This window comes from Crocodylus porosus, unplaced genomic scaffold (assembly GCF_001723895.1).
Source record: "Crocodylus porosus isolate Cpor-Errol unplaced genomic scaffold, CroPor_comp1, whole genome shotgun sequence".
Lineage (NCBI taxonomy): Eukaryota > Metazoa > Chordata > Crocodylia > Crocodylidae > Crocodylus > Crocodylus porosus.
This window is the reverse complement of record NW_017728918.1, coordinates 86,468,603-86,487,862: the sequence shown is the minus strand read 5'-3', so window position 1 is coordinate 86,487,862 and position 19,260 is coordinate 86,468,603. Positions and strand designations below refer to the sequence as shown.

General features: G+C 41.6%; 1 long non-coding RNA gene across 1 annotated transcript; it reads right to left on the bottom strand.

Moving 5' to 3' along the window:
• Positions 1-3,064: 3,064 nt before the first annotated feature.
• On the bottom strand, positions 3,065-8,559 carry LOC109312245. Its single transcript, XR_002101776.1, has 2 exons — positions 8,443-8,559; positions 3,065-3,105 (listed from the first exon to the last, which is right to left on the bottom strand). It is a non-coding gene; the product is annotated as an uncharacterized LOC109312245 (long non-coding RNA).
• Between the last annotated feature and the right edge of the window lie 10,701 nt (positions 8,560-19,260).

Genomic DNA, 19,260 nt, shown 5'->3' with positions numbered 1-19,260 from the left:
AGCATGCAAATAATGCTTGAAGGCAAGTGCTTAAATACCTTTCTGAATCAGAGTCTTAAACTGTAGGTTGTAAATTGTAAATTTCTCTGATTAGTTTCTCCTAAAAAAAATCAAATCCCCCTACTCCCACTGCCATCTACACCAAAACCTGTGGTTTGATCTGCACCCATTCATTGCTAGATGAAGCCACAGAAGTCAGCTCTTCAATGATTGTCATTAGAGGTGCACCAGTACACCGGTCTGATACCAGATTGGCACTGATATAAAGAAAATTGTTTGTATCGGAAACAGGCTTGATGTGGCCGATAATTTGGCCGATAAATGGCCCATGCATGTGCAACCACAGCACAGCATGGAGATTCATAGATTCACAGAGGTAGGGTCAGAAGGGACCCTGTAGATCATCAGATCTGACCCACTGCCCTGGGCAGGAGAGAAAACCGAGCTCAAATGACCCCAGCCAGGTAGACATCAAGCCTCCTCTTAAAGACCCCCACGGTAGGAGCCAGCACCACTTCCCTTGGAAGCTGGTTCCAGATCCTAGCCGCCCTGACAGTGAAGTAGTACCTCCTGATGTCTAGTCTAAACCTACTCTCTAACAACTTGTGGCCTTTATTCCTTGTTATCCCCGGGGGCGTTAGGGGGAACAAGGTCTCTTCCTAACTCTGCTGGTCCCCCCTAGTGAGTTTTTAGACGGCCACCAGGTCCCCCCTCCACCTTCTCTTGTGAAGGCTGAATAGGTTCGGGTCCTGTAGGGCCTGCCCTGCTGCTCCCTGACCATGCGAGTGGCCCTTCTCTGGACCCTCTCAATGCAGTCCACATCCCTCTTGAAGTGCGGTGCCCAGAACTGGACACACTACTCCAGCTGCGGCCTGACCAGTGTTGCATAGAGGGGGAGGATCACCTCCTCGGGCCTGCTAGACATGCATCTGTGGATGCATGACAAGGTACGGTTAGCCCTACTGACTGTGACCTCTCATTGTTGGCCCATGTTCATCTTGGAGGCAGTGAGGACCACAGCCCAGCAGCTCGAACAGCAGTGTCCAACTGGTAAGCCTGTTGTTGGGGGGGGGGAAGGGAAGAAGTGTGGGTGGGCAGATTAAGGCCCCCCGTGGTGAGGAAGAGAGTAGGGCTAGGACAGGGGCTGGGGCAAGTGCTGCCCAGCCAGGGTAGGGCAGGTACAGGATGGAGCCACGGCTCATCCAGCAGGCACAGGGAGTGGGGCAGCTCCCCCCACTGTGCACTGTTCATCCAGAAACAGCTTGTCCAGCACTTGCCCACTCATCCAGCGGCTCCAGCTGCTGCTACCCCCACTTGTCTGGAAGGGCATTGCAGAGGTATGTGCCCTTGGATCAGGGTGGGGTGGATTGTGCTCAGGGTGAGTGGTGGTGGCACTGTGAGCAGGGCTAAGGGAGGGCTGCAGCCACCCCAAAATTTGTTGTCACTCCCCCATAGCCGCTGCTTTTACAAAGAAGGGAAAGACTTGTGCAAGAAAAAGTTGACCATAGAGTACAGGGACAAAGTATAGGAAAAATAAACCTTGATAAAAATTTTCAAACTTTCATCTAGACACAGCACAGTCCTTCAGAGAGTCCTGTCAGTGTTTTCAGAAACCTACTTTTCTCCTGACTCTGTCAGCTGGAGACTAGGATTTGCCCAAGGCATGGGGATTTCCAAAGACTTCTGCCTAACACACACCTTCTCAGTACCTTCAAGCCAGTTTTTCACTCTGTCCTCCCCCATCTTTAATGTATTGGCTATTCTCTGGGGCTCCTCAAAGTCCTCCAGAACATTTTTCTGCCTGGGGAATCTGGAATTCCCCACGGTAATTTTCTTCTCCCCATAATGTACTTGTTATTTGTAGGCTAGTGTTTCTTCTTAGGAGCAATGTTTAGGGTGTCCATCCCAACAATTGTCTCTTGTCCTTATAAAGCAATCGACCATTGACAACAATGAATTTTGCACCCTACCTTTTTCATTAGGTGTTCATACCATGGTTCCTGACATGTAAATAGCCATTAACTGGGGAGAGTACTTTCATCATCTGGCCAGGCTATAACTTTTTGATTAAGTTATTTTATAATGTTGCAAAGATGCATGCATCTGGAATACAGCATAAAAAGGGATAAAAATAAAAACAGCTTGTCATTAACTTTTGAAAGAGATCAAACTTGAAGGTAGTCAAAACAAACTCAGGACAAAAATTATTTTGTGCTGTAGTCTGAACCTCCGAGTCATCCCTGCTTTATGGGTGGGTTTGTGTCAATTATCAAGAGCATTAGAAAATGCCATGCCAGATCTGCCAGGTGTCCATTTGGAGCAGCTTCCTGTCTTGACAGGGATCTGCAAAAGCTGTTCAGAAGGTGTAAGAAACTCTGCAGGAGGAAGGGGTGCAATTGAATTTTGTGCAGCCCTTTGTCTATTGCCCTCAGAGTTACCACTCAGCTGAAATTAGCTTTACAGTGCACAGTTTTAGGAATCAACCCTGTTTCCCTCAATCCTACCGTTTTAAAAGCATACAGAGTCACAAGTTAAGTCTAGATGTTACAATATTACTTTTGTGCCCTGATCTTGCAACACCATATAATACATTCAGAGGGGAAAATGACAGTTGGATGCCGTATAATTTTTTTGTCTCGGGGCAGACATCTGGATACTATCTATCCATGCCTGCCCAGTATTATTAGTAACAATAACTGGCTTTGAGAAGGCAGAGCGGTATTATGGGTTAAATTTAGGGTATGGCCATGAAAGATTTTATAAGATTTTATTTTATTTTTTATTGTATACAAAAAATATCCACATGCTAGGAAATGACAAATACAAAACAGTCTGAATCCATCCTTTCCCATGGCCTTTGCTGCTCTCGTATCCACATCTCAGCTGTATCTCAGGGGAATGTGTTGTCTCGGAACTAAGATGGGTTTGAAAATCTCTTGAGTTTTAATCCTGGCTCTACTGCTAACTACCTCTTCATTTCTGGACAATTCATTCAGCTTCTTTTTTCCTGTTTTTCTGACATTTGCTTTGAAAGTTGAATTCATAGGTTCCTTGTTTTTTTTTTCTGCTTAAAAAGTTTGTGAAGAAAAGCAGCACAGGAAGGGGCTGAAAAAATAAATGATGAGCATTTATTAAAATAGGCAACCCACCCTAAAACAAAGACACTGCTGGGGAGGAGGGGTGAAGTGGTCATTGAGCCAGTCTAGTATTCTTTGGTTTCACTTGTCCTCACTCTGGGTACATACAGATATTTGGGGAGGTTAGGTTACAGACATTTGGGGAGGTTAGGTAGAGTTAAAAATGGCCACCCGATCTAAGGTAAGTTGTCATGGGGGGAGCTAGCAGTAGGGCTATTGGTGGAGCTTGGGGGAATTGGTAGGGGGGCAGGCCAAGTCTGCAAGGGGATTGGAGGAATCAGGGGGGTAGATGGCATCTGAGGTAAATCACGTGGGGCAGGGGAGGTGGCAGGTCCTGCCAGGGACCAGGGGGATAAAAATAGCCCAGTGCCGGGGGGTGTAGGAAAAGTGTGGGAATGGTACAGAAGTTCAGTGAGATCAGTCTTGCCGGTCCGGATCTAAGTTAGATTGCCTCTGAGGTATGGTTAACTTAGATCAGGTCAGCCATTTTTAGATGGACCTGAACTTCCTGAATTTCTGTACACTTGGCACTTAGATCCCTGGTTAGGTCAATCTAAGTATAAGGTCTGCACCCAGGCTAACTAAGTGAGATCAGGTGGCCATTTTTAACCCAATCTAACCTCCCCAAATATTTTTACTTAGCCTCTAGTATATAGCTCAGGTTTCTGTTCAGCTAGAAGAATCTGAATTTTAAAAGTAAAACAAGATAAAGTTCACAAAGTCTAAACACAGGGCATGATCCAAAGCCTGTTGAAGTCAATGGAAAGATTCCTACTAGCACTAGTAATCAGGCTCATATTAAAAAAAATTACCAATACTCAGTCTTAAAATGTTACCAATACTGCTGAAGACAGACATCTTGGAGTCTATTCTTAATTAGACCATGGTTTGAGTGTTGTTCAGCAGAGATCACTATGCAGAGCAGGGAGCGTTTGAAAGCTCTGTAGGATGTCTGATGATTTACAATGGGCAACTCTGGGACTGCTATACAACTTTATTTACTATTGAGTCTTTTATGCAAACACCATTCCAAGTTGCTTTGCCAAGTTAAATATGAACAGAAGTGGGAGGCAGAAATGATGCAATGCCACAAAGAAAAAAGAAGTATTTTTAGTAGAAATCTGATGCTCACTGTGGAATTAGTGAGGCTGAAGAGATAGTCAGGCTGGTTTAGATAACAGATGCTGCAGAAGAAAAGGATCTTGTACCAAAGCCAGTGAGACAATGTGAACGAGCATGTAGGAGCCTTCTGACAGATGACTGGAAGGAACATGGAGAAGAGAAACAAAGGGACAATGTCTGTGAAGTAAGCTGTGGCTTATGACAGCCAGAGAGAATTTAATTTGAGGACTGAGATTTTCAAAAATAACTGCTGATTTTTTGGGTATCTCCATTTTTTGCGGCTTCCAGTTTGGAATATCTGGTTCTGAGGGTTTATGCTCATACTTTTTCAAAATCAGACCTGCTCAAGGTCTCTCAAGTTGCATGCCAAAAGCTGAGGCACCCAGAGACATGTAACTTTTGAAGATCTCGGACGAGGGCTATCCTAAGATAAATGAGGAAGCAGTGGAATTTTTTGAAGACGAGCAATGGGTAATTCTTTTCTTTGCATGTGAAAACATGAAGTTACACTGCTCCAACTAACTGTAGGAAGCAGCAGAAAATATTTTTAACTTCAGCAAAGAAAGCCCGCAAGTATTTTTTTACTTTACCATGTACTTGTGTTCATTAGGGCTATCTAGTATTATGAGCTTTAGGACTCCCTATAAAATTGTCGTCACAGGCAACCAGGACAACAGCAGTTTCAGATGTTTGCATTGGAGAGCAAGAAAAAATGCAAACACCAAGCCAATTAAGGTTAAAATTGGAAAAGTTCAGTTACTCATACACTGGACTAGAGTTAAGTTATTCCTTCTTAAACCATTTCTTTTATGATGGATTTAAAAAGAGATTTCTAAACCATTGAATGTGACGTGTAAAATTACATTGAGGAAGGATGTTTTAGGGTAAGGAATTGGACTGGGAGATAGGATACCTTTGCTCGTAGATTGTCTTTCTAACCTCAAGTCATCAGATATATCTACCTCAGTATCTCCACACCCTGCCTCAGAGATGGTAGTTGTAAGGCCAAATTTATGGGAGTGTTTGTGGAATGTATTTTCCTTAGATAAAATGTAGTAGAGAAGTGAAAAGAATTGTTATTTGATTGTCATAGCTATACTGTAGAGTCCAGTAAAAGATATTACCAAAAGACACATTGCTTCTCACACATTTCCTGCACCTTTGTGGCTACAATAACACTCCAACCCTTCTATTGTCTTTATACCTGTCTTTCTTGTGGTCACACTTATGCCTGCAGGAATTTAGTGTTCTGTACATAGACTCTATTTCTACATGCACAGCACAGAGTTGGACATCTCTCTGTACAAAGGAAAGTCATATGCAAATATTTGTTTTTAAATGTGTAAGCATCTAATCAACTGTTTGCTTACATAAACATATGAGTGCAAAATGGAACTTGAAATTGGTGGGGGGAGGAGAGGGAAAATTGTTTGAAGGCTTTGAAAATGGGACCTATAAAATTCAGCAGAATTCCTAATACATGGCTGCAGAACCACACGTAAAGTAGAGCAACTGGAGAGGGAACAATCAGTTTACAGGTCTCCCTCTACTATGAACAGAAGATGGCCATATGAAGAAAGGACTGAAAAACTACACTCTCCTTCTATTATGGAAAATCCTGTGGAATTGAATAGAACGCACTGTCCTTTCTATAGTACTGTACTGTCATCCTCTACATCTACACAGCTTCTGGAGTGTGCAGTCAGCCTGAATAAATTTGTATGAAATTGAAATATAACTATTTTACTAATGAAAATTAACCATGTGACAGATTCTAAACACGTGCCTTTGGGTTTTTTTTAATACATTCTTTCTGCAGGGTGTTCTGTTTACTTCTGTTCATATACAACTTAAGCTCTATGTTCACTTTAACTCCATACTCCCCACTCTCTGAGGGGAAGCGGGTTGAAAAGCAGATGCTGATCTCAGTTTTGTAAACTGCCCATCTCTTACAAATTGGTTAAATCAAAGCCCTGTGCCTGAATCAAACCCCTATTCCAGTTTTGTGCTGGTCAAAAACTGGACCTGCATTTTGCACCTGGTCCATCTCTCTGTTTCACATTTGGGCCATGTTTTCCACAATGTCTAACCCTTCTTTTTTGTCTACAACATAAGTTACCTTTCATAATAGCCATATGTCTCAAATACCTAAGGCCAAGACTGTCATTTGGCTCTGCAGACCCTAGTTGAGCTAATACTGTGATCCGTGGCTGAACAAAACTTTCTTTGAAGTCAGAGGAAATTTTGCTATTTGAAGACTGCAAAATCTGGTCTTGAAATAAATTAAAAAAAAATCAAACTACCAAATTAAAAATATCACTAAAAGAGGAAATAATCAAGACTGATGCTGTATTACTGTGCCACTATGTCAGCCAGCTCATGTCAGATGACATTGGTAACAGTGCATGACACGCCTGACATAACTGGACTTGACAAGCCACAGCAACGACACATCTGCTGAGGAAATGTAAAAAGACAAGGATGTCTGAGAATCATGGTACAAAACTTTAACAGATTAGAAAAGAAGAAAGGCTTTTTAAAGGGCCCTGTCAAGACACTTTGGATCATTAATGATTCCTCCTGTTTCACCTTTTGGAAATTTAAACTGGGAATTGGGGTGGGTTGCTGGTGTCCCTGCCAATGTTTTGCAGGGTTGTTCCTGAGTAGTAGCCTTTTGCATGGGCTGTGGTCTTTTGTAAAAAAAGAAAAAAGCAGGGAGAGAGGGAGAATTTAGGATCTGATCCCAGGTGGTGTCAGTCCTGAACAGATCTTCCCTTTGCTTTTTACACACTCTCTTCCTCTCCCTCTCCCTCTCCCTCTCTCCCACTCTCTTTAGACTTCACTGAGAAAAGGGGAGGGAAGGCAACATGCCTTACCGGCTCAGTATACCTGTTGGCTTCAGGAATTTAGGGGATAAAAAGTGCACAGTGTATTTTGCAGTGCTCCCAGAGCTGTGTGCCTCCCTTGCTTGTATTTCTGTCTTAGGTGAGAAATTTTCTAAAAGCAGATTTCTTAACAAATAGAGGAATGAATCCCCTCTTGTGACCTTCTGGCATGCATTCTTCATGCAGGTGGCCACTGATGCAAAGTGGACTCTCTCTCCTTACCTGGCATGCATTGATTAATAGCTGTATGCCAGATAAATACAGTTCTAACTTCTTACAGTTGTGAAAATAGTCCTTTTTCCATGAATACGTTACACACAAGGTTCTTGGACTTACATGAGTGGAATGTTTCTTAAGGTTTTATTCCTCTTTCCATTTACTCCTGTACAAACATATCCTGGGTTCAGTTCTCATCTCATTCAATACCAATGTGAATACAAGTAACTTCACTGAAACCAGTGGAGTTATCCCAGTGTAAAACTAGAACAAGAGCATAATCAAGGCTCTTGTGTGTTCCCATTGCAGCATTCACGTGAATGGGAATAATACTGGAAAGGAGTGGATTTGGGTTTGTAACAAATACTTAGAAACAATATTGGTGAATGTGTGCAACGGACAGTTGGGAGCTTTGTAACACTTCCCGACCACCACTGGAACTCTGGCTGGAATAATTTCATCTAGTACAGATGAAGCAGTGGAGCACGACAGCCTTATAATGATCATTATTTATTATATTTATTACAGATTTTTTGAGCACCACCAGCACGCTTAGTCCTGTGCAAAATGAATGAAGACACAACTCTTTCTTGAAGGAGTTTACAATCTAAATGTGATGAAGAGCAGTCCCTCACTATGAGACGTGCCACATTACAGCTATCATAACTTGCTATTTCCATGTACTGTGAATATCATTTCCTATCCATACATATAAGATTACACCACAGACTCCATATACATCAGCTGTGTGAGTGTGTGTGTGTGTGCGTGTGTGATGCTGTTCACATGCAGGCAGTATCATGAACTAAAACAGTAGTGGCACCCAGTTTTTGATTTCTATGTTAATTACCCAAAAATCAAACAACTGGTCGTCTGCGTCTGTGGTATCATGCAAGCTCAATATTGGGCCACATTGCCGCATAATCGGGACAAAGAGATGATGATACAGTCTGGTTTCTATGGCAACAGAGGAGGGGTAGTTAAAACAGAAATGTTACAAACCCCCATTCTGCTCGTCATAGTATAATTTATGTTATTACAAGGGACATTGCTATTTAAAAAAAGAATGAAAATGCCCTTACCTCTCTCTGTGGAGTCTAAAATAAAAAATGGCACATTTTTCTGAGTTTAGCTGCTAAGAAAAAGGAAACACGACACACAGGCCTCATTTTTGTTGTGTAAAATGTGTGTGTTCTTTAAAAGGCAGTGGTTGGCTGGTTTTCCGGACATGATGTGGTTGAAGCTGTCATCGTAATGGAAATTCATTGCTGTAGCTATGGTAAATCGAGTTTTGTGCCCGTGCTGAATGCATTAGTCTAATGAGATGTTTGCAGCTGGAGAGCTGAGCTGCTGGAGACTTACAGTGCACTAACAGACAGGGAGAAGATGGCTTTTGCTATGGTCCGTGTACATGTGCTGAAAGTCATCTGCTCTTTAGGTCGAAATAGCCCGTCTCTGTAAAAGCACTGATCAGTGTTTTAACATAAGCAATAGGTAAGGGGAATGCATGCTTCTTTATCTGTGCCTGATTTTGTTGGTGAACCATATTTTAAGCAGCTGTCATTTGGTTATACGCACTTCTGTATGTTAACTTTGGAATTCCTAAACTGGATCCTGCATGTCTGAGACGTGCACATAGTGACACTGCTGCACTGTTTCTCTGTACACCAAACCGCACCTTAACTAAGTCATACAAGTGATATTATTTTCTCAGGGATACTTTTATAAAGAAATGTGCAGACTTTTGAGAGTGGTCAGTAGGTCTCTGTGCAAGTTCAGCTTGAATGCATGAATGCAGAGTATATTCATGCTTTTTCAAATGTAAATCAAAGTGGTTTTCTTTCCTTTTTTGTCAGGTTCCTGTCTTTACCATTTTTAAAAGCTTCTTTCCTTAAATAGCAGCAGCAGTATTTATACCATGGGTTTTGGTTTGTAATGTGGACTCTTAGGCAAATCATCTTTTTAACATCAAATCACATATTAAGTTGAATTTAATCCTTTGGATCCTTTACTGGAAATTAAAGAAGGCACAATTTTGATTTGCTGGTTTTTACCTTTAAGAACAGGAGGCATCTAACTTACAAAGGATGCAAAGGAGAACACCTTAGCTTAGTTGTGTGTGTTTGTCTTTTCAGCTGTTTTAAAAATAGGCTTAATTATTGCTACACCAGGGACAAATAATTTCTTGATTAAGAGAAGACAGACCACCTGGGCAAAATGTGTGAGCAAATCCTGTTAGCCTCTCAAATTTCTCCCTAACTTCACAAGCCATCACCACCTGCACAGGCTGCAAAGAGTGAATCGTTGAAAGAAGGCACAGTCCAACCTGCTCAGTGAGTAATTTAGCAATTGACATATCTGAAACTTGTTTCCCTTTCCCTAGCTAGTGAGTGACAGAGGCTATGAATTTCATTTGCTTTGTTTGGGTTTTTATCTGAAAATGCTAATTTGTTAGAAAGTAGCACTGAGGTTTTCAGTTCAGAGGAGGTATGTTCCAGGAATCCAAGGCAAATTTGCAGAAGGAAGATGTTCTTATTGGTCTGCTTGGGAGGACTTTCAGTTTAATTCTGTTCCTATTTTAAAACTGTTCTGGAGACTGTCTTCTAAAATAGGCAGAGAGGAGGGAGTTGGGGGAGGGGGGGTTATGATTGCAAAATTGTACAAAGAAAAAGGTAAGATAGTCTTAGAAAGGATTTTAGGTAGTAAATACCTGGAAGATATTACTATTTGAGCTGACAGGACTGTAACCCAAAAAAAAAAAAAAGATTACAACAATACTTCCAGCTTCCTCAGTGATACTATGCTGACAGCATTAGGTTTAGAATAAGTGTTTAAGGGCCAAAGTAGCAGATGGTGTAAATCCATGGTGTTCCACTGATTTCAGTGGACCAACTTCAATTTGCATCTGCTGCAGATACAGCTTTTAGTTCTAAATGCTCAGTTTTAGAGCTTTTCTTTAGACTTAGTTATCTGTGTGTTTGGCTTCAGGTGATTCTTTTATTTTTTTGGTTTGCTTTGTTTTTAAATGTTAAGATTTCATAATTATTTTTTCCTATAAAATAGGAGGGGGGAGATCCTGCAAGTTATTTAATAAATGCAAGAATACTTTGGGCTGTAAAGAATTACATCCATGGGTGCTGTGTAAATAATGGATCCAAGGAAAATTAAAAGGAAAAGCAAAATGCACTTCCTGAGTTAGATGAAAACCTCCTGAGACAAACCTCTCATGAAATGCTCTCTTTAGTCAGCCTGGGACACACTAGGGATGGAGCGATCTGACATTTCATTTTCTACACAGAGCTATTTGAAATATTTAACCCAAGCACTTTTAAAACAACAGCAAACGCGTAGCTGATGTTTAATTTTGAAAGAGCTGGCTTTCTTCTGAGATGCCTCAGCCTGATAACATATGACTGAATGGTGGTGAGCACATTGCCTATAAAGAAGAAACTGCAGTGAGATTCCCCTGGCCCCCCCTCAGATATCCACTGAGCTCTGTAGCTGCCCCCAAACTTCCTTGTCTGCAGTAAAAAATGCAGGGCTATAGCACTACCCATTATTTCAGATATGTTGTACCCAGAACTTGAAGCTAATCAAATTAAATTTTGCAATATATTGTTCTCTGTTTTTCTTTTATTGCTGTACTTGAATGTCATTTTCTTCTATGTGATTCCAGGCTGTCTGAAATTAGAAAGTGGGGTGTTGCGGGGGAGGTGATCTATTAATATGCAAATATTTGTTTTTAAATGTATAAGCATCTAATCAACTGTTTGCTTACATAAACATATGAGTGCAAAATGGAACCTTTTCTGTTAATAACTTGCATACACAACATGTATAACTTCTGCTTTCCAAAGCACGCCTATGTGCCTCCTCACAGCTCAGGGTAATGAGAGTTCTTGGGGAGGCTGACAGCATGCACAGTCTAGTAGGTGCTGACAGCAGTGAATGGGACTGTACTGAAAAGCTGTCCTAGAAAGAGGCTGCAGTTTAGCTCCCTTGGCAGTGTATTTCCACAAGAACAGAATGAGATGTCTTCAGAAAATAACCACTTGCTACTTATACTGATTTTTAATTTGGGGGTTTGAAAGATGCCCCTTTGTTCCTTTCTCATTGTTTCATGCCCCAGGCATGTGGTGTTTCATTGAGTTTTGAAGAGGAGACAGCAGGAAGACCCATACTAGGACAAGACTAGATCAATGACAAGATTTCCTGCTGCTAAATTATGTTATTCTGCAGGTGATAACATCACAATCATCAAGGCCACCAGTAGAAAAGCAGGAAACAGCACTATCATTCCTGTGCTCCATATGACCCATGTCTTTTTGAAAACCACGGGTCTGATCTGGCAAACCTGTCATTACGTAAGTGAGCTCTTTGGACTCAGTCAGGTCTTTAGGGGCCAGTCCTGTGTTAAGTTGCATGACCTTCTACTGCCCCTCCGAGCTCCTGGCACAGTGATTCACAACAGGGGTCCTGGGGCATGCAGGGGTGCTGTGAGATCCTTTGAAGGGTGCCCCAAGGTATGATGAGATAAGCAGGTGTGAGGAGATAAGCAGATAAGTACAGGCTCAGGCTCAGTTCCTGTCTGGCTGTTCCCCACTCCCAGTGCCTGGCCCCTGTGAAAGGAGGCAGACACGGTAATAAATAAATTAGCTTTTTAAAATGGGGTGCAGCTCAATTCACAGAAGTTATGAAAGGTTATCTCAAGCATAAAAAGGTGAAGAACCACTGTCCTAGCATTTGGATGGTGTGCACCTGTTGTATCCCTCTGGGGTTATAGTAATACACTTGCCATCTTGTTGGTTCAGACTATGTACGGGGGTCATGGTATAACACTACTGTCTCCTTGTCCTGACCACAGTTTTCTGAGATGCTGTGTGCCCCAAGGAGGGCACTCACTGGGCTTTCTACTGACCACATAAATCAGAAGGAAGGCTTTGTGTGCTCACCCCGTGAGCACCTGGGTAAGGGCTGGGCACTGACTGGCCTTTTTGACTTCACTGCAGCTGTTTTGAGTCTGTAGTAGTGGGCTTCAGCAATGAGATGGCTCAAATCTCCAGCAGTAGAAAGAGAAACCTGCCCTATTAGCCAAAGGAACTTCTTTTGTTGTATGTTCTTGGGTTTGTGCAGAAGGCAAACAAGGAATGTAGAAATCCTTTCCTGCAAACGACAGCATTCAGTCTGCTGCAACTAACTGGCTGGTTTATTTGTATTACTACTCATTACTTAAAAACAATGCATGTGGCACTTCGCAACTGAGAGAGCAAGATCTTTCCCTCTGCCCCAAACTCCTGCAGACTGAGACAAACACGGCAAATAAATCAGGCACGAGGACCCAGTACAGGTAAGGAAAGCTGTCAAGAAATTGTTGATGAGAAAAATAAGTTGAAGAAATGGAATTCCCAAAATGCTACTGGGCTGATCCAAAGCTCAGTGCTGGGGGTTTCAGTGGACTTTGGATCAGGCACTGTTGAAATGGATTTTCAGCAATATCACATCATTAGTGGCTTATCTTTTAAATAGGGGACATAGGTTGAAGAGTGACACCCTTTTCCCAGGGCTCACTCCCATGCCGCAGCTAACTGGTAGTTGAAGGAAAGAATTAAGCATTATTTATGAGAGAGAGTTCTCACATGAAAAATCTCATTGGCCTTCAGAAGCTGTGACTGTATTAACAAGTGATTGCTAAAACATTCTAATCTTGGCTTAAATTAAAAAAAAATTGCAAATATTTGATCTAGGGCATTGCTCCAAGAAGAACTGGCTTCTTATAGAATGGAAACAACATTACCTCTCTTAATGCTATGTTGTTAAAAGTGTGGGTTTTTTTCCTTAAGACTATGTCTATGCACCAGAGAGATGAGACATTCTATGCAACAGTGCACCAGAATCAGGATATATGTATGTTTTAAAGGTACTAATAATTTCTTATTGGTAAATATCAAATAATTAAAGAGAATTACAATCTAAATGAGCACCTTTGTGCCAAGTTTTCCTATTGGAAAGGCTGAAGGATTTGACAGCAAAATGGGGTGTTTTGTGGTGAAGATGAGGTTAGTATTTTGCCAAAAATTCTAATTTCTAATATAATTCTAATTGTATAATTCTAATTCTAATATAATTAAAAATGTCTCAAGAAGCTAAAAATTACAAAGTCCCTCCCTGAGATTTACTGCTTCTTTCAGGAACAAATATAAAATTGGACAGAACATAGAACTGCCCAGGTACCCTCTAGATTTGTAATTACATTACACCTAAGAACGGATAGTTAGTCTGGTACTGAACATTTTGCTACTGCCCTGAAGTCTGTTTTGATTCCTTAGAACCTTTATATACCCAGAACATTTTCATTTTACAAGAGTATCTGAATTATAATGCCAGCCTTTAGCCTCCCATGTGCTTTCATTTGTCTTTTTCATTTGTGGCATCCTCTTCAAGTGCAGGATGCAAAGAAAAAGTTTCTATTCACCCTCTCTTTCCTCGTCTTTGCCCCCTACATAATGTCTTTGATTTACCAGAGCACCCTTTACTTTGCTTCTGAAAACCTTTCAGGATCCCTTATAAGTAGATCTGTTTGTATATGTTTGCACACTGATATAATTCTACCTAGCTATCCATTAAAAAGTACTGGCCAGGGAGTCATTGGCACTTGGAGTATCTGGTTCCTAATGAATACTAATTAGGAACTGAAAAGTATATGGCTGGCATCAGAATCCAGGTAACTCAGCAATCTTCCCCATAAAAAATAATTGTTTCTCATCTGCAGTTTGCAAGTCTACAAAAGGATGGAAGCTGAAGTAAGCTCTGGAAGAAGTTTTGCATTGTTTGCTGAAAATAGGCTACTTGGTTTTTTAGTAGTTTAAACATCAGAGGCTACATCCTCAGCCACACCGAGGATAAACTTGATGCACCTGAATGGAAAGGGAAAGGAGAAATGGCTCTAAGCCATCTTTTTTATTCTACCAGGCTGACTGGAGACTGAAATGGCCCTTCCTCTATGGCCCATTCTTGAGGCTGCTCTAAGTAATATCTGCTCCTGTGATTCCACAGGGACTACTATACTGATTGAGTATATGGTGGGGCATCACGTTCTTTACCTTGTCCTGTCCAATCCCTACCCACATAGTGGAGGATGTAGAAATGGGTGATTTTCCTGTCAGAAGAAATCTCTTCTCAGTCTTGCAGACAGCTCTCTGATCAGTTTGCAGTTCTGGGATAAAGCAACAGAGCCAGGGTCAGGGCCAAGCATCTAACTATGGTTTCTTAATCCTTTTAAATGAGACAGGACACATGCATAGTGACTCTGAAAGATGCCAACCTAATGGAGGCTAGAGGAAGACACACACGTTGGTATTGATTCCCCAGACTGAACATCCTACACACCTGTTTACTATTAGTCACATGAGCACTTACTGTGGTGTTTCACTGATTTTGGTGGAACTGCTTATATGAGTTACGTTTAAGTTATTTTAAATGTTGGCATTGAACTTCTTTGTGGAGAGTACGCACATGCATGTATATATACATCTACATGTACATACACCATTGAACATACTTTTCAAAGCCTATTGCATCACAGAAATACACTTGCTCAGTATATGCTTTTAGTTTTTTATCCTAAAGTTGAGCAGGTATTTGTGTCAGGTAAATATATAGCCAGGACCTAGACAGTTACTTGGTTAAGGCAGCACAAATATGTCGCCATGCAGCTTGGCTAATAGATAGGTAAGCCTCGCTTAGTTAGAGAAACAAAAACTTAATCAAAGATGCTGTACATGGAGTGGCATGTCACCACAGTGTGACATGGCATTCATATAACATATTCTGTGATCCTAAGCAGCACAAGTCATCTGTAAAAAAACAATAAAAAATCAAAAATCTACTTTCCCTTTTAAATTGCTTCTCAGATGTGAATGGTAGGGTTGCATGCCTGCTTTCTGCAGATTCTGTAATTCTCCTAAGAACAGCAGTAAAAGTGATGATGTATTTGTGCATTGGGCAAATATATTCTCCTGTCCCCTGCCTGAATCTCTGTGTTTCTGATTGTGCTTTAATTATTTGAGCACAGAATATGTGAGAGATACCTTCTGCAAATCAGTATGAGGTTAATGTAATATACTATTAGCTTTATTCTTTCTCTCCCCCTAGATACTTCTGTTGAACACTCTCTCTTTTAGGAAATTAGCTTGTCATTTACTCATTTATTTCCAAAATTGTACTGGACAAAAGGTCCCAAAGTGTTTTGATAACTGAGAGTGAGATGACAGGAAGTTGTTGGCCGGCACATGCAGTAACCAGAGCAGATAAATGTTCTGCCTTCCGGATCTCTGAATTTTGTAGAAGGTTTTGTCAGCGCTAGTCCGTTCCTCTAGCAATACAGGTCCTTAGTGAGGATACTTAGTATTTCAGGTGCTGGGCAGTGGATGAACGAGAGGGAAAGACACAGACCAGGCTACTGCATTACATTGGAAACCTGCTTGTGGCTATAGTCTGTCCCAGCTGCATCAGGGAGGGACAAATCTCTCACAACACACCTCAGAAAACATTCATCCGGGGCTCAGCATATCTCCAGGACAAACATTCAGAGTAAATTTCTTTTGCAAATATTGTTGAAGATCTCCCTCATGTTGTAGCGTATCTTTTCTTGTCTTTTAAAAAGTATTCTAGAAAAAAGAGGCCCCTGAGGGGAATGCCTCTGATATTTCCATTTAAAAGAACAGGTTGGCTTGGCAACAACAGTTTTCAAGAGGGGCTTTGTGCTACACCCACTGTCGCTGCCCCCGGCTCCTCAAAGCATGAGAGACAGCTTCCAATAATATGGGGAAAATCCTTAGTGACATGGAGTTGTTTAAAAAGCATCATCCCTACCCTGAACATGCAAATAATCTCAATATGTTGGGCCTCAAGCACCCATTAGATTGACGTTTCAGCCTCATGACTTTGCACAGTTCCTCTTGGACATGTTATAAGGTGGTGATGGGGTTGTAGGTGGGGAATTCGGGCATGGGAAGGTTAAGTGTATGTCTACGCTGCCTGGAGGTTCTCCTTGAGTGTAGCAGGGGCACAACCTAGGGATGTCCCCCTGGTGGCTCCTGCCTCCCCGCTCCAGCTCCTCAGGGGCCCTCCCTTTTCCCCTCCTGCCATGCCTTGATGGTACTATTTTGATGTCCTAAGAGGCTGCTCCCAGGGTCCCAGTGTGAGCCTTGTGGATAGCATACTAGTGGATGCTCCTGGATATCATACCAGTGAGGTGAGGCACCTTCCTGTCACAGCTATTGCTTAGGCAACTGGAGGGAGATTTGAAGAGACAGTGATAATATACTCAGGGCATTCTTAGAGTCTCCTTGATGTACAAGCTGGCTTTCCTCTACTGTGAAGTCCCATTATGCTAATGGTATGCTGTGTCAAACAATACCAAGATTAATTCCAGGAGCAAAGTTTAAGAGAGGTTTATTGCCTTATTTTCTTGGTATTAAAGAAAGCTCTCTCATTTTGGTGTCAGGAAATCAAAGAGTTAAAAGAGAGTGACCTGTCTTTCCTAGGCAGGCACATTTCATTCATGTAGTTTGGGAAACTGGAAACTGCCAAGTTATCAACCATACCCTGAGCAAGGACACACACTGCAATTGAATAAGATTATCCTGCTGCAGTGGGGAAAGAGGGAGTCAAGTTATTGGAGAGACAATGACGGTACAAGAAAACTATTTGGATGTGGACAACTGCCACACAAACACACACATGCACTGAAATAAACAGACGGGAGCATATCTTTAAAAAACCCCCCCTCAATTATTATTAATACATGTATATGCAGGGGCTCTGTAGCCTTTTCCCTGTTGCAACAGAAAAGTATATTAATAAGTTATCTCCTGATTCCATCTGGCAACCTCCATCCATTTCTCAGTAAATGATGAATGAACAATGTGTCTAGTAACATTTATGGCTCAGTAAATACTTGAATTTATTTGCATATTGAGTTAGCCATGTTTATATTGCACTTGCTAAATGCAGCACCACAAAATACTACACAGAGGGGGGCTAGTTGGCCATTAAAGCATGCAGGATTTATGTGAATGACTCCCCTTAACATTAATGGGAATTATTTTCATCAATCACCTGTGCTGCCAATAGAAGCTGGGTCATACTATATGTAAATATGTCTTTCTTAGCCTGATTCATGAAATTAAAAGAATGCCCTAGCATGCTAAAATATTTGCACCACTTTCCTAGTAAATATGGATAGGTGGTGCTGTGGCATGTGGCACTCTTCCCTTTCAGGATCAAATCTGACAAATGCTCATGTAACGGTGCTCTTGACTTCAGTGGGTTCTTGCTGAAGGAATAACCTAGGTTGGGGTAGGGGCAGCACTGGGATGGTGTATTGACTCCAGTCTGGGAAGTGACATTCCTTCTAAGCACTGCAAATTCTCTGAGTTCATTTGGGTGAGTGGTCTTCGCCATGTGCTCCGAACTGTTGCTCAGTGTTGCTGTGCATCATACAGCAGCAGCCACTTTCTGCCTCACACTGAAGCAAGAGAATCAGATGCCAGTCTGTCCAGACAAGAAAATGCATTTGTGTGGTTAAAATCTTTTTCTCTGAGATCACATGTGTTTTATTACTCACCTTCCTCTCTAGTTTCATCTGCACTACATTGTAATGGTACAAATTGCAAGTTTCAGAAGGTCTCAGGAACTCTTTCCAGTTTCTCTACTAAATGGCCCGTTCAAAGGTCAGTCAACATTTGGTCTGTGGTTCTTTGCATCTTGTATTTTTTATTAGAGCACTCAGGGTTGCAGACGCAGTCTTGAACTGATAATTGTAATTGCGAGACAACTTGTTAGGATTTGTTGTGCATTTGTGGTGAATGGATTTTACTTCTCTGTCTTATTATGTTACCCTCTAGAAGTTAGTTTTCTTGCGTCTGGCTTATCTCTTTGTCCTGGGCACTGGCATATTTTCATTAGTTGTGTCATTAAATGGCTGCAGTGGCATGTGTGTTATCTTTGTAAATAAGATATAACTTCTCATAATGGGAGATGTAGCCTAGTGGATAAAACATGGACTGGAGACTCAGGTGACCCATTACAGAACACACAAGCATTGCAGATTGCAGTACTGCTATTGCTGCCCCTGGGTCAACTCTTCTATTCAAATGAAATCTTAACCCTCTCTTCTAAGGAAAATGCTGTGCAAAATGTTTGCTGTAAAAGGTAGAGCCGCATGCAATTAGTCTGGGGAAGGTTGTTACCAACCTGCAACTCAAGGCTTGTACAAAGCTTTTGTTAGGGTGTTTTGAATGCTTGCTCAATGTTCAACTGAACATGTGTTTGTTTATGGTTTCTTATCAATATCAAGTGAGCCTTAGTGGTTTTGACTGAGTTTCAAAATGAATGTTAGAGGAAGCCCTCAAGTCCTGAAACTGAAAATCCACAAATCCCTGTGCAGCAAAACTGTTTAATTTCTCACAGATTTGCTTTGAATTTAAAATTGCTCTTTCTACCTATGCTTCAGGCTCAGCCTCTTGCCAAAGAAGCTCCAGCAACTTTCTCTTGGTGACAATAGGAAATAGGGCTGACCTGCTTGTGTGGTGTTTGAAATAGGGACTCATGCTGACTTATGCCTCTGGTGCACTTGGATGGCTCACAGTACTACAGTATCTCTGTGCCTCGTAGACTTTAAGTTATCCACACAAGGCCCTGTGAGACAAAGGACTACTATTTTCCTCTTTTGGGGACTGAAGCGTGTAGCATAAGGGTACATCTAAGTGGCAAAGTGAAGGTGTAATTGTAGCATACCTGTGCTAGTTTTGATCCAGCTTGTTTGGGTAATAACCATGGCAGTGAAAGATGCAGCAATACTGGGGCTTTAGCACAGGCTGGTAGCCATAGGAAAAAAA